This window comes from Trichechus manatus, unplaced genomic scaffold, assembly GCF_000243295.1.
Source record: "Trichechus manatus latirostris isolate Lorelei unplaced genomic scaffold, TriManLat1.0 scaffold00309, whole genome shotgun sequence".
Taxonomy (NCBI): domain Eukaryota; kingdom Metazoa; phylum Chordata; class Mammalia; order Sirenia; family Trichechidae; genus Trichechus; species Trichechus manatus.
In genome coordinates, this window is record NW_004444245.1 from 748,340 (window position 1) to 762,083 (window position 13,744).

General features: G+C 45.7%; 1 protein-coding gene across 6 annotated transcripts in view; it reads right to left on the reverse strand.

Annotated features, from left to right (window-relative positions):
• The window catches only part of MECP2 (methyl-CpG binding protein 2), a 59,749-nt gene that overhangs the window by 21,194 nt on the left and 24,811 nt on the right, over positions 1–13,744 (reverse strand). Inside the window, exon 2 of one of the 6 annotated variants that reach the window (XM_023725434.1) lies at positions 8,032–8,169. The exons of 3 other annotated variants lie outside the window; for them this stretch is intronic. The gene's annotated coding sequence lies outside the window, so the exon portion shown is untranslated. Of the gene's footprint in view, positions 1–897; positions 916–2,395; positions 5,109–8,031; positions 8,170–13,744 lie in introns of those variants that run through there. 2 more of the 6 variants (XM_023725435.1, XM_023725436.1) reach the window with 2 other exon arrangements.

The following is a 13,744-nucleotide window of genomic DNA, read 5'->3' on the forward strand; positions in this document are numbered from 1 at the left end:
CTTGCTCCCGAAGGGATGAGACCAGTGGAGTATCTTAGATGGCTGCTCACAGGCTTTTAAGACCCCAGACACTACTCACCAAGGTAGAATGCAGAGCATTGTCTTTATAAGCTCACAGCAGATTTTAACACACGTTCCCCAGCGATTCACAAACCAAGTAGACAAAACTGCAGCAAGAATACAGATGTGTTCACCACACAATTACGAGGACTGAGGTAACAACTGGAGGCCACATGCCCTGTCTCAGCAGTCGCAGGACGGGTATCAACACAGATCGTGGACCAGGTCACAAAGTCCTTCTCAACAGACCAAGTTCTCTGACCACAGTGCAGTTAGAATTGGATTTTTTTAAAAAAGTAACTAGGGAAAACAAAACCAATCCGCATGGAAATGAAAAAAAAATCTACACAATTTGTGAGTCAAAGAAAGAATCATAAAGAAAGTTTAAAAACCTTTAGAACTGAATTAAAGCAACAAGACTATACGTCAAAACTTGCTGGATTCAGTTGCAGGAATACCAGAGGGTCAGCCTTAAATGCTTACATTTGAAAAGAAGGCTGGCTTGAAATCAATCAGCTAAGTTTACATTTTAAGACGTTAGAAAGACAAAAAATGCACCTCAAGGAAGTAGAAGAAATGATAAAGGCAGAAATTAATGAACTAGAAAACAAACGCACAGTAATACAGAACAGCTTGCTCTCTGAACGACTAATAAAGCCGAGAGACTCCTAGCAAGACTGACAGAGGGAAAAGGAAGGCGGGCAAATAAACAGTACTAGGAATGAAAAAGGGGACAGATACAGACGCTGCAGAGGTGAAAAAGATGATGATACGAACAACTATGTGCCAATAAATTAATAACTTAGACAAAACGGGCAAATTCTTAGACAAACATACCTCCTCCACACTGATACAAGCAGCTGAGGAAAATGAAGGTCAGTTTAGCTGTTTAAGCGCCCACAGCATCTCCGAGTCTGCGCCCAAGAATCTGGCCACAGCGGTCCCCGGCAGAGGGGCCCGGGGGCTGGGAGAGCAGGGCAGCAGGGACACTAAGATGAGCTGTCACTCGAGTTGGTACATGTTCAAAACTAAACCCAAACGTGCCTGACTCAGCTGTGGCGCGGAGGCTGGACAGCGGCATGGGGAGCGGGCGGAGGGCAGCTCTGACCCCTGGCCACGCCGGATCTTTTCTTTCTCTTCCTCTTTTCCCTTTTAATCTCCCCTAGTTTGGAAGGTGACAGGGCATCTTTTTTGTTTTCATTTGCATCTCTTTGATTACCACAGAGGCAGAACTTTTTTTTCATATCTTCATTAGCCACCCGGATCTCCTTCTATGAACTTCCTGTTCATGTCCTTCGTTCAGCAGTGGTGACTACTGGTAAGTTAGCAACAATCAAAACTTTTGCATTCAAGTCTAGACTGAGAAGGAAATCAAAAATGTGACCAAGTGCACTTGCGATAAATTCTACTGAATAAGCCCCAGATAACTGTACCCGTCGCCCACGTCAGAGGCGTTTCCATCTTTCCTTGTAGAAACACGAAGCCTAGAATGAGCAGTGGACGGTGGCCTACAGCTGAACTGTTTTTCTAACCGAAACAGTTCCCTCTTCCGGGTTCCATGACGTTACCACCTCAGCATTCATCCATTCAACAAACATCTGCTCAGCGGCCTCAGTGTGCCGAGCACTGTGCTTTGACTAAGGCCTCCTTCCTCACCCCCTTTCCAGAAGGGCCCTGAGTTGCAACCAGTGCTCCTAAATTACTACTCCATTACCAAAAGGACGTACATCCAATCAAGAAGCTTGGACCAGGCCATTTTCCCGAGGTATTCCCAACAACTAACAATCATTGTTTTACATACGATCTCGATCTCGTTAAACGTTCAGCAACATACGAAAGCAGTGCTTAACAGACCACAACGCTGAGGTCACCAGCGAGCAGATGAAAGACTCAGGATTGAATCCCAAGGCCACATGGCTTGAAAAGCCTACACTCGGGTCACTCCACTTGAGAGCACATTATCAAAGCATGTTTTTACGTGGCCCACACCCACACGTTTTGTTAAGAGTCCTTGGTCACAATCAACAGAAACCAATGGTGGCTAACTCCAATCACAAAGGAATTCTTTGGTAGCAGATCTGAAAAGGGAGAGAAGACTAGAGAACTAGGCTCAGAAACGCAGCTACACAACTGAAAACATAGCCAAGCTAGTACACAAAGTGGCCGTCTGGTTGGACACCCACTCTGGGGGCCAGCGCCACTTCACCACTGGACACAGCTACTACTGCTGGCTTACTGTCTCCGTTGTCATTACCATTACCAAGCCCTCACTGTCCCTCAAGTGTCAAAGTCCCCATGGGTTTGGCCAAACCCAAGTCTCATCCCCATCCCATACCTGTTCTCCCGGGGCCGGCACAGCTGGCAGCCTACTCATAATCCAGGCTCTCCATCTCCGTACTAAAAGGAGTCTGTGCTTGGCTAAAACACAGTATTTCCCAGCCTCCAAGCACAGCCGGGTGACGACAGTCTGACCAACAAGATGGCGGCAAAGGGTGTCATTTGCTTATCAGTCTCCACTCCCGGCTGTTCCTGCCCCTTCACTGGGGGCAGGGCACACACCCTGCCCCTGGCTCTGGGCTTGCTCACATGTCCTGCTTCAATTGCTAGGATGGGGGAGGAAGTGACAGTGTGCCAGTACCCAGCAGAGGGGCTCCTGGCCTCTGCCAAGTAGAGACTGTCCCTGGTAGCTGCTGCTCCAGCCTGGGTCCTCGAATGACAGGCTTGAGAACATATCTGAACCCCACCTTGCGGCTAACTGCTGCTCTTGTCCCTGAGGTGTTGGGGCTGTTTGTCCCCCAGTAAACCAGGACTTGTTGAATGCGCCTGGAGGGCTGGGCTGGCAAGTGCCCAACCCCGAGGCAGCCTTGAGGATGGCAGGCACACACCAAGGATGACGGAGCGAAGGGAGAGAGGAGCCATTGCTCCTGGATCCTTATGGGGCCACTGCAGCGGCCACGGTCAGCTACCTCCAGACGTCACGTCACATGAGAGAAAAACGCACTGCTAGCCTCAACCCCGTCGGGGCTTTCTTAAGCGGAAGCTATCAAGATGGCTGGAAGTCAAAACACAACAAAATGTCCACGACATACCTGCTGTGAGACTTAGACAATCACCGCAACTCAAGCTACTGAAAAATGACGAGATACATTCTGAGATTCTTCATCTCGTTCCAATGGCTAAAAAAGCAGTCTTTGAATGGTTATAAACGAATTCAAGAGGCAAAAACAAATCCAGATAATTCCCAATACACTAACTGCAACACATGTGCCTTCTATGTCATAAGCTCCCAGTATTATTTATTCAAAAAAAAAACTCACCTCACTGCAGAAACATAGAAAGTTAATTAACAAAAAAAGAAAGAAATTACCCAACACACCATCTCCTATCATAGCACATGACAAGTCACTTCCTTTACGGCTGTACATGTCATAACCTGACCAGAACAGAAACACATTATTTGACTTGCTGAGACTCAGAAAGTTTGATTAGCCGGAGAACAGAAAACGCTCTACCCCAAACTATACCCAGGACACTGGGTTGAACGTGTTTTCCCAAAGTACACGTCCTTCCCCAAAACTCAGAACGTGACCTTGGGTGGAAGTAGCGTCGTTGCGGACGTAGTAAGTTAACCTGAGGTCATACTGGAGCAGAATGGGCCCTTACTTCAGTAAGACTGGTGTCCTTATAAAACGAGCAGAAGAGACACAACACACACACACGCTGTGTGACGATGGAAGCAGAGACTGCAGTGATGTGTCTACCAGCCAAGGATCGCTTGCGACACCAGAAGCTGAGAGAAAGGCCTGGCACAGATTCTCCCCTAGAGCCTTCGGAGGGAGCATGGCCCTGAGACATCTTGATCTTGGACTTCTGGCCTCCAGAACTGTGTAAGAATAAGCTTCTGTTGTTTTAAGTCACCCGGTGTGTGGCCCTCTGTTCCGGCACCTCCAGGAACCTAACAGGCCCACCAAGCAGTGAAGCAAGCACAACAAGCCTATGGAACGAGACTGGCCAACAGACACCAGGCCTGCACACGTGCCATGACCAGATGCCAGGAGCAACACTGGCCCTTCCACTTCCCTCAGAGACCCAGGGGGACTCGGCCCACTGCTCCCTCCTTACTGCAGCAGCCACTGGGCACCTAAGGACAGCCAGGGGCTATACTATGAGGGGGAGCACCGGAGCAGTCAGCCGAGGTCTCTGTGCTCAAGAAGCTTGTGCCCCATCAGGGAAAGAGCAGCATGCCCCAAACCACTGTCTGGCTAGAGGGGCTAGCAGAGCTGTCTGGAGAAGGTCTAGCGAGGGTACAAAGGAGAAAGCGGTCAGTCGCACGGGACCGGAGATGAGGCAGGCATTATTAGCCTCTTCCATAATCAGAAACCCTGGTGGCGTAGTCGTTAAGAGCTACAGCTATAACCAAAAGGTCGGCAGTTGGAATCCACCAGGCGCTCCTTGGAAACGCTATGGGGCAGTTCTACTCTGTCCTGTAGGGGCGCTGTGAGTCGGAATCGACTAGACAGCAGCGCGTTTCGTTACTTTTGGTTTCCGTAATCAATTCTTAAGATTTCCACCCTGTTAAGCGAAAAACCACGAAGGCCACTCTCACAGGGCACTTTAAGCAGCACATCTGTTGGTAAAACACAACTGTTGTCACACAGATATGAAGCCCAGATCAATTGCAGAGGCCCCTGACAGCCGTCACCATTCATTTCCTCTGCTCCGCAAAGCGGCGTCAGGAAATCATGCTGTTAACTTACACGCTCATAAAGTATCCATGTTTATGAAGCAGATAACCTGTGAGTACTCTGCAGACTTTCATACATTTCTCCCATGTTTTCTGATAACTGCAAATTCCCCAAAAGCAGCCCCAACTTGAGCCCCACCTATTGCTGTGTGTGCCTCTTGACTCACAACTGCAGCCTTTATGAACCCAGCAACAACACTGTGCCCAGTGGCCAAGGAGAAGCTGGGGACACAACAGCAGATGGGCTGTGTATCTGGCCTGTCTTATCAACAACAACAGGAGCCCTGGTGGCACAGTGGTTAAGTGCTTGGCTGCTAACCGAAAGGTGGGGGTTCGAACCCACCAGTGGCTCTGCAGGAGAAAGATATGGCAGTCTGCTTCCATAACGATTTACAGCCTTAGAAAAAAAAAAAGCCCAGACTTACTGGCCTGACAGAGACTGGAGAGACCCTGAGAGTATGGCCCCCAGACACCCTTTTAGCTCAGTAATGAAGTCACTCCCAAGGTTCACCCTTCAGCCAAAGATTAGACAGCCCCATAAAACAAAACGATACTAATGGGGTGCAACAGTCCAGGGACAAGGACTAGAAGGCAGGAGGGGACAGGAAAGCTGGTAATAGGGAACCCAAGGTCTAGAAGGGAGAGTGTTGACACGTTGTGGGATTGTTAACCAATGTCATAAAACGATATGTGTGCTAACTGTTTAAGGAGAAGCCAGTTTGTTCTGTCAACTTTCATCTAAAGTACGATTTAAAAAAAATTACAGCCTAAAAAAAAAAAAGATTTACAGCCTTGGAAACCCTACGGGGCAGTCCTACCCTGTCACAGGGGGTTGCTATGAGTCAGAATCAACGAATGGCAACGGGTTTTTGATCAACAACAAAATCCCAGGACAAGGTCCCACTGTAGAACTCATTCATTCATAAAATATACAGAATTCTAGGCGTTGGGGATGTGGCAGGGAAGAGGCAAAACAGTCTCTGCCCTCACAGCGCTTAGATTCTAGTGGGGTGGGAGGGAGATGGGGAGAGAGAGGGAGGGAGGGAGAGAGCGAGAGAGCGAGAGAGCGAGAGAGCGAGAGACAGAGAGAGAGCACACGAGTGCACAAACAGAGCCAACCAGGACGACAGTACAGCAGATGGTGACCAGTGCTAGGTGGGAGACTGGGAGACCAACGAGGGGGCCACACAGCTACCTGGGGGAAAAGTTCTCCAGACAGAGGGTGAGCAGAGCCAAGGCCCCGGGACAGAGTGTGGCTGGAGTGTCCCAGGAGGGGAAGGGAGGCCAATGAGGCTGCGATGGGTGAGTGGACAGTGGGGTGTCCAACGCTGGCATGTCAGGAAGGGACTGACGACTGGCCACAGGGTCGGACAACGTGGAGGCCCTCACAGAGCAGTCGGGTAGAGGTGGGTCAGCTAAAGGCCTGCGGAAGAGGGTTCGTGGGCGTGTGGGCACAGGACTTAGAACCAGTGAGTAGACCGTCTTTTCAGGAGCTCTGCTGTGAAGGGAAGCAGAGGAAAGGGTCAGGTGCAACTTATAGTGGGTGGGAGGGTCACGGCATGGGAGACTGTGGAACGGTGAGTGTGATGGCTGGGAACAGGGGAGAGGAGCCTGGAGGGTGCCTCCTCACAGCAGGATGGGAGGGAGGGCCCTGCTGGTGGTCTTTCCTCTGAGAACTAAGTAATGAGGAGATCACCTGAGAGAAGGTGTGAGAGAGGGAGGAGAAGACTGGAGAACTGTAGTGAGGCGGGCAGGCAGTGGGAAGGTCCCCGAAATTCCGGGGATTTGAATGTTCAGCCTAACAGACAGGGCGGGGCAGGCAGATCACTGAATCTGCTCAGGGGCCGAGTGTGAAGAGAGTGGCTGGGGGTGGGGGCGAAGGGCTAGAGAAGACATGGGCCCCGCAAGAATTCTAAGCGCCAGCGCAGTCAAAGGATTGCTGAAGTTTGGGTGCTGGAGGGAAAGGATACAGGCGAGTGTACTTGAGCGCAGGACCGGGCAGCGTTTCATTCTGTTGCACATATAGGGTCGCTAACAACCACCACTGCTTTGGCAGTAACTGAAAAGATGACGAGATAAAACCTCCATTTTCCGGAGCCAGCACCAGCCCTGGCCAAACTTGCTGAACTCTGAGAAAGAATAAAAAGAGATGCTATTGGTCAGAGCATATGCATCTTTAGAAAGTTAACTTTAAGTGTATCATCTAAGTACTTTCACTTGGTAATGTATGACTTCTGTGGAAAGTCCTAGAACAAGCAAGAGAAGGGACTGAAAGTGACACTTGATTTTATGGCCACAACTGGACAGATAGCGGCAGAGATGGGAACGATGTCACCGCAAGCCAAGAACACCTGGGACCACCAGAACCCAGAAGAGACAAGGAAGGATCCTCCCCTAGAGCCTTCAGAGAGAGCACAGCCCTGCCGATGCCTTCATTTCTGACTTCTGGACTCCAGAACTGTGAGAATCCATTTCTGTTCTCAGAAGCCACTCAGCGTGTGGTATTCTGTTGAAGTAGACACAGGAAACAAATACAGCTTCTCCGTGCGCTCTAACATTCCATCCTCCCGGTCTCCCCAGAGCCCACCCCGTGCTGCCAGAGGCTCTGGGTGCCATCTCCTCTCTCTGTGCAAGGACTCTGCTCCTCCAGGTCTGTGGTCTCTCCTCCTGATCACGTGGCCTCTTTACTGGGCCGTGCCCCTGCAGGTGCAAACATGCCCTCCTATCCACCACCCAGAAGAGACCCTTCCCTAGCCCCATGCCCATCGCCCTGGTCTCCATCACACTCACCCACCCACTGCTCCCCATCACCTGCGATGATTTTCACCATCTTATAGCCAAGGCAGCTGCCAGCTTTTTGACGTAAACTTACAGTGTTACTGCCTGCTTCAGATCCTCCAACGGAGGTCAGTCTGCTGTGTACATGCATTGGCCACCTGCCCCTAGAGGCTCAATGAAGCTAAAGTATCAAAGGACAAAAGAAGAAACCACTAGCAGGACGACAGCAGGCGGGAACTTACAAATGATGGGATGTTTTTTAACAAATTCCTAGATGGGAAGTAGCCGGAAAGTGCTGACAATTGAAACAGGGCAGAATGAACTACAAGGGAGACACAGAGGAGGGGGAGACTGTGTGCCTCTCAGAACCCCAGAAAAGGCTTCTGGATCAGATCAGATCAGATCAGGGCAAGCAGCGCCCCTCAAACTTTCCAGCACACACGAATCACCTGGGGTCTTGTTCAACTCCAGATCTGATCCAGGAGGTTTGGGGCGGCCCGAGATTCTGTATGGCCGGCAAGCTCCCAGGTGAGGCTGATGTCGCAGGGCTGGTCCGTGGACCGCTTCAAGTGGCAAGGTGCTACAGTCTACGGAAAGGAGAAAAGAGACTAAACGGGGGTGGGGATGGAGCGGGGAGGCTACGGGAAAGTTTCGGAATGGTTGTGCCTGGAGACACCTCATCACATACCCTCGCGCTAGAAACCAAAAGAACTTTTCTAAATACCTGGAGCCTTCCCCGACCCGCCCAAGCTTCTGATGTGGCTGCTCAGGAGAAGCCCACCTCTTTCTGGCCTCTGAGGGTCTACAGCACAACACAGAGCTCCTACTCCACATCGTCCCTCGGGAAAGACCCAGCAGGAAAAGGGCCACTCCAGCACAGTGGAACGGGGGCAGCCTGCCAGCCACCCAAGCCTCCTCTCCCCAACGGGAATGGCTCTCCAGGGGCAGGGGAAGAGAAGCAGCAACATGAGAGACCAATTCTGTCCCTAGGGGAAACAGACAATACTCTCAGAGAAGTTCTAGAAGATAAAACAGCCATAAACAAGAAAGAAACAGACAATAAAAGAGTTTGGAGATTAAAATGGATTAGCTACAAATACTAATAACACACGTGCAAGGTTTCTCAGTGTGGCATTGTTGGTAACAGGAAAAGACTGAAAATAACCCAACTGTCCGGCCACAGGGAACTGCTCAACTAAACCAGAGCACATCTGTATATGGGGGTCTGTGCAGCTGGAACAAAAAGAAGAAGAAAGAACTCCATGCCATCATTAAAAACAGGAAGCTCTCGGGGCTGATGTGGAGTGATCTCCCGGATATATTAACTGAAAAAAAACCTAAGAACAAGATGCAGATCCATATATACACCATATTCAAAAATAAAAAATAAAAAAAGGAAAAAGCAAACCACAAAGTTGAAACAATAAATCAACTGTGTATCAAGTCAATAACATAACCACTCAGAAAAGAATTATTCCAAGGGACATTTTCCCAAGATATTATAAAGGAACGTTTCAAACATACAGAAAAGCTTTAAAGAACTGTTCAAAGAACAACCCACATGCTCATCATCTAGATTCTGTCAGCAATTTGCTGTGTTTATTTTATCACGTATCATTTATCCATCCATCAATTCCGTATTTTTGATTCATTTCACAGGTCAGACCCCAGCAGACTTCAGCACGCATTATCATTAACCAGAGTGGAAAAGTGGCTTTCATTTCTGTAGCGGGCATTTACAGTGAATCGCACACATCTTTTCAGTGAATCCTTCTGGGAGTTTGTCAAGTGCACGCACCTGTGGAAGCCAATCACCACACAAAGCTCACGTGCACCACTGCCGAGTCAGGCCCGCTCCACAACATCGACAACATCTGGTGGCGTCAGTTTTCCATTTTGGCTATTTTGCTAGGTGGGTAGTGGTATCTCACTGTGGCTTTATTTTGCACCTCTCTGGTGACTAATCACGCTGAGCACTTTTCATGAGTATACTGGTTATTTGTATGCCTGTCTTTGTGAAGCATCAAAATCTTCTCCTCATTTTTAAATTATTATTGATTTATATGAGTTCTTTATTCTGGATACAAGTCCTTTGTTAGATACATGATTTTCTATTTTCTCTATAACGTGTGTCGATGGTCTTCTCTATGATTTTTCGTTTTTTAATGATCTTGTAAAGAGCTAAATTTTAACAAACTCCAATTTATCCCTTGGTTTCCTTTAATGGTATTGCTTTCTGTACCCTAAAAAACCTTTCCCTATCTCCAGATTGCCAAGATGTTCTCCTATGTTTTCTTCTAAAGCTTTGTATTTTTTGCATTGACATTTAGGCTTATGATTCATCTTGAATTAATTTTTATGTATGGTGTGAGGCAGGGTCAAGGTTCTTTTTTTTTTCTGGTATGGACAGCCAGTTGCTCCAGCACTACCTGCTGAAAAGACATCCCTTTCCCCGTTGGAGTGCTCCTGCATCTCTACTAAAAAATCAAATGATCATAAAAAATCCAATGGTCTATTTCTGGACTCACTATTCTATTCCACTAATTTATGCATTTATCCTTATCCCAGTACCAAAGAGTCTTGATTATTGTAGATTTACAGTATGTCAAAATCAGGTAGTATAAGTCCTCCAAGTATCCTTTTTATGTATTACTGGATTCAATTTGCTAATATTTTATTAAGGATTTTGCATTTATGTTCATGAGGGATACTGGTCTGTAATTTTCTTGTTTTGTAATGTCTCTGTCAGGTTTTGGTATCAGGGATATGGTGGACTCATAAAACAAGCTGTGAAGTGTTTCCTCCTCCGTTTTAGAAAAGATTATGTAAGATTGGTGTTTGTATCTTGAATGTTTGATAAGATTCACCAGTGAAACCACCTAGGCCTAGATTTTCTTTGTGGGAAGATTTTTTGATAATGAATTTAATCTTTATTAGATAAAAAGCTATTCATATTTTCTATTAAATATTATATCACTTTGGTAAGTTTTTGTAAGTTCTATTTTTCAAGGAATTTGTACATTTCATATAAGTTACCAAATTTATTGGCATAAAATTGTTCACAATATTCCCTTACAGTCCTTTTAATGCCTAAAGGGTCTTTCGTAATATTTCCTTTTATGCCTGATATTGTTAACTTACGAGCTTCTCTTTTTTTCTTGATCTGTTGATATATTAAAAAAAACACCATTTCGCTTTGTCATATTTTCTCTATTGTTTTTCATTTCGTTGATTTCTGCTCTTACCTTTATCACTTTCTCCTTCCCTCTATTTATTTTGCTCTTCTTTTTCTAGCTTAAGGTGAAAGCTTAAATTACTAATTTTACATCTTTCTTCTTTTCTATAAAAGCATTTAACGCTATAAATTTCCCTCTAAGCACTGCTTTGGCTACATCCTACAAATCTTAATATGTTGTATTTTCATTATCATTTGAAATATCTCCTAGTTTTTCTTGTGATTTCTTCTTTGACCCACAGGTTATTTAGGAACGTGTTGTTTAGTTTTCAAATATCCAGTTCTCTTCCTATATGTCTTATTATTATGATTTTTAATTTAATTCCATTCTGGTTAGAAAACATAATCTATAAAATTTCAAGCTTCTGAAATTTACTGAGCCTTGTCTTATGGCCTAGCAAATGACACACAGCTGAGCTGTATCATGTACACTTGAAAAGAATGTGTATTCTTTAGTTGTTGGGTGTATGGTTCTATAAATGTCAATTAGGTTAAGATGGCTGATAATGCTTTTCAGATCTTCCATGTCCTTACTGATTTTTTTGTATAGTTCTACTAATTAATGATACAGGTGTTAAATTTTCTAGTTATGATTATGGGTTTGTCTGTCAATTTTTTCTTCATGTATTTTGAGGCTCTGTAATTAGGCCCATATACGTTTGTGACTATTAATGTCTTCCTTCTATCATTATAAACGGTCTCTTTTTATCTCTGGTAATAACCTTTTGTTTTGAAGTCTACCTTTTTGATATCAGTAAAGTCACTCCATATTTCCTATGCTTACTGTTTGCAACGTGTATCTTTTTATATCCTTTTATTTCCAATCTAGCTATGTCTTTATTATTTAGACTGCTTATAAACAGCCTATAGTTGGGTTTTGCGTTTTAATCCAGTTTATAACCTCTGCCTTTTAATCAAAGTGTTTAGTCCATTTGCATTTAATGTAATTATTGATATGGTTAGATTTAGGAATACTAATTTGTTCTTTCATTACGAGCATATTTTTATTCACGTCCTCAAGCATAGTTTCACATTTTTGTTTCTACGTCCAGTAATTTTGAATTATATCCTGGACAACGTGAAGGATACACTATCAGACACTGGATTCTGTTATGTTCCTAGGAAAAGTATGTGTTTTTTATTTTAACAAGCAGTTAACTTAGCTGTACTTAAATGTCAAACTCTGTCTTCCTTATGGTGGGCAGCAGGCTAAAATTTCTGTTCAGTACTTTTGCCTCAGCTGGATTGCTTGGAGTCTGCTCCATGCATAGGCAAGTTCAGAGAGTTGGGCAGAGTTTATATGCAGAATCTGGGACTCTTCCCTGTGGCTCTCTGCTTTCCAGGATTTCCTCCCTCAGTTTCTAGCTGCTTTAGTTGCTCTGAACTCTGGCTTCTGAGTCCTCAACTCCTGAGACTTGAGGTTTCAATCTAAGTTTTCGCAGCATTACTGACTGAGACCTGCCCTCAGGTGAAAAGCCATTAAAAAAGAAAACTCACTCAATGCAGTTCCCTTCTTCCAAGTATCAATTTCCCTCCAGTTTCTGCCTGCCTACTCTCCAATGCCTCTAAATATTTGTTTTAAATTTTTGTCCAGAGTTTATAACTGCTATCTGTAGGAGGGGTGGTCCAATACGAATTACCTCACCAGTAGCAAGAACAACCTCCCAGGTGGCTTTTGAACAAAATAAACTTGATTTTACATACTTAGTAAGATATACTTTAAGGATAAAAAGAGCTGCAAAGAGATGTAAAACTTCATTCAGTGTTTTTATTGTCTGTAGTTGTGATGGTCAGGGTTGTGTGTCAACATGGCTGGGCCATGATTCTCAGTGGTTTGGCAGTTATGATGTAGTTTGGCAGTCAAATGATGTTGTGATCACTTCCATGATGAGATTAGATAGCCATGATGGGATCTGCTGTGAGTAGCCAATCAGTTGAAAGGAAGTTTTCTTGGGCATGTGGACTACATCAAATGTAAGTGGACATTCTGGCAAGGCTCGTAGGCTTTTACTTGCTCTAGATCCTGCAGCTGGCTTCTATTTGTCCGACCCCCAGTTCTTGGGACTTGAGCTAGCAGCTTACCTGCAGTCTTGCCTGCCAATCTTGGGATTCGTTGATCTTCGCAGCCTGTGAGCAAGAGCCCTGCTCTTTGACCTGCCGATCTTGGATTGTCCAGCCCCTGTAGCTATGTGAATCATGAGAAGCCTCTATCCTGACCCATGGACTTGGGACGTTCCAGCCTCTACAACTGCATGAGCCATTTCCTTGATACAAATCTCTCTCTACTATATATTTATACACTTTACTAGTTTTGCTTCTCTAGAGAACCCAGCCTAAGACAGTAGTAATATTGGTACTGGAACTGTGTATTTTTTTTTATTGTGCTTTAAGTGAAAGTTTACAGTTCGCTAGTTTCTCATACAAAACTTTATACACGCATTGTTATGTAACCCTAGTTGCTTTCCCTATAATGTGAGAGCACACTCCTCCTTTCCACCCAATTTCCCGTGTCCATGCAACCAGCTCCTGACCCTCTCTGCCTTCTCATCTCACCTCCGGACAGGAGCTGCCCATTTAGTCTCATGTATCTACTTGAGCTAAGAAGCACACTCTTCTTGAGTATCATTTTATGTCTTATAGTCCAGTCTAATCTTTCTCTGAAGAGTTGGCTTTTGGGAATGATTTTAGTTTTGGGCTAACAGAGTGTGGGGGCCATGTCTTCCGAGGTTCCTCCAGTCTCAGTCAGACCATTAAGTCTGGTCTTCTTACCAGAATTTGAGTTCTGCACCCCATCCTTCTACTGCTCCATCAGGGACCCTCTGTTGTGTTCCCGGTCAGGGCGATCATTGGTGGTAGCCAGGCACCATCTAGTTCTTCTGGTTTCAGGCTGATGAAGTCTCTGGTTTATGTGGCCCTTTCTGTCTCTT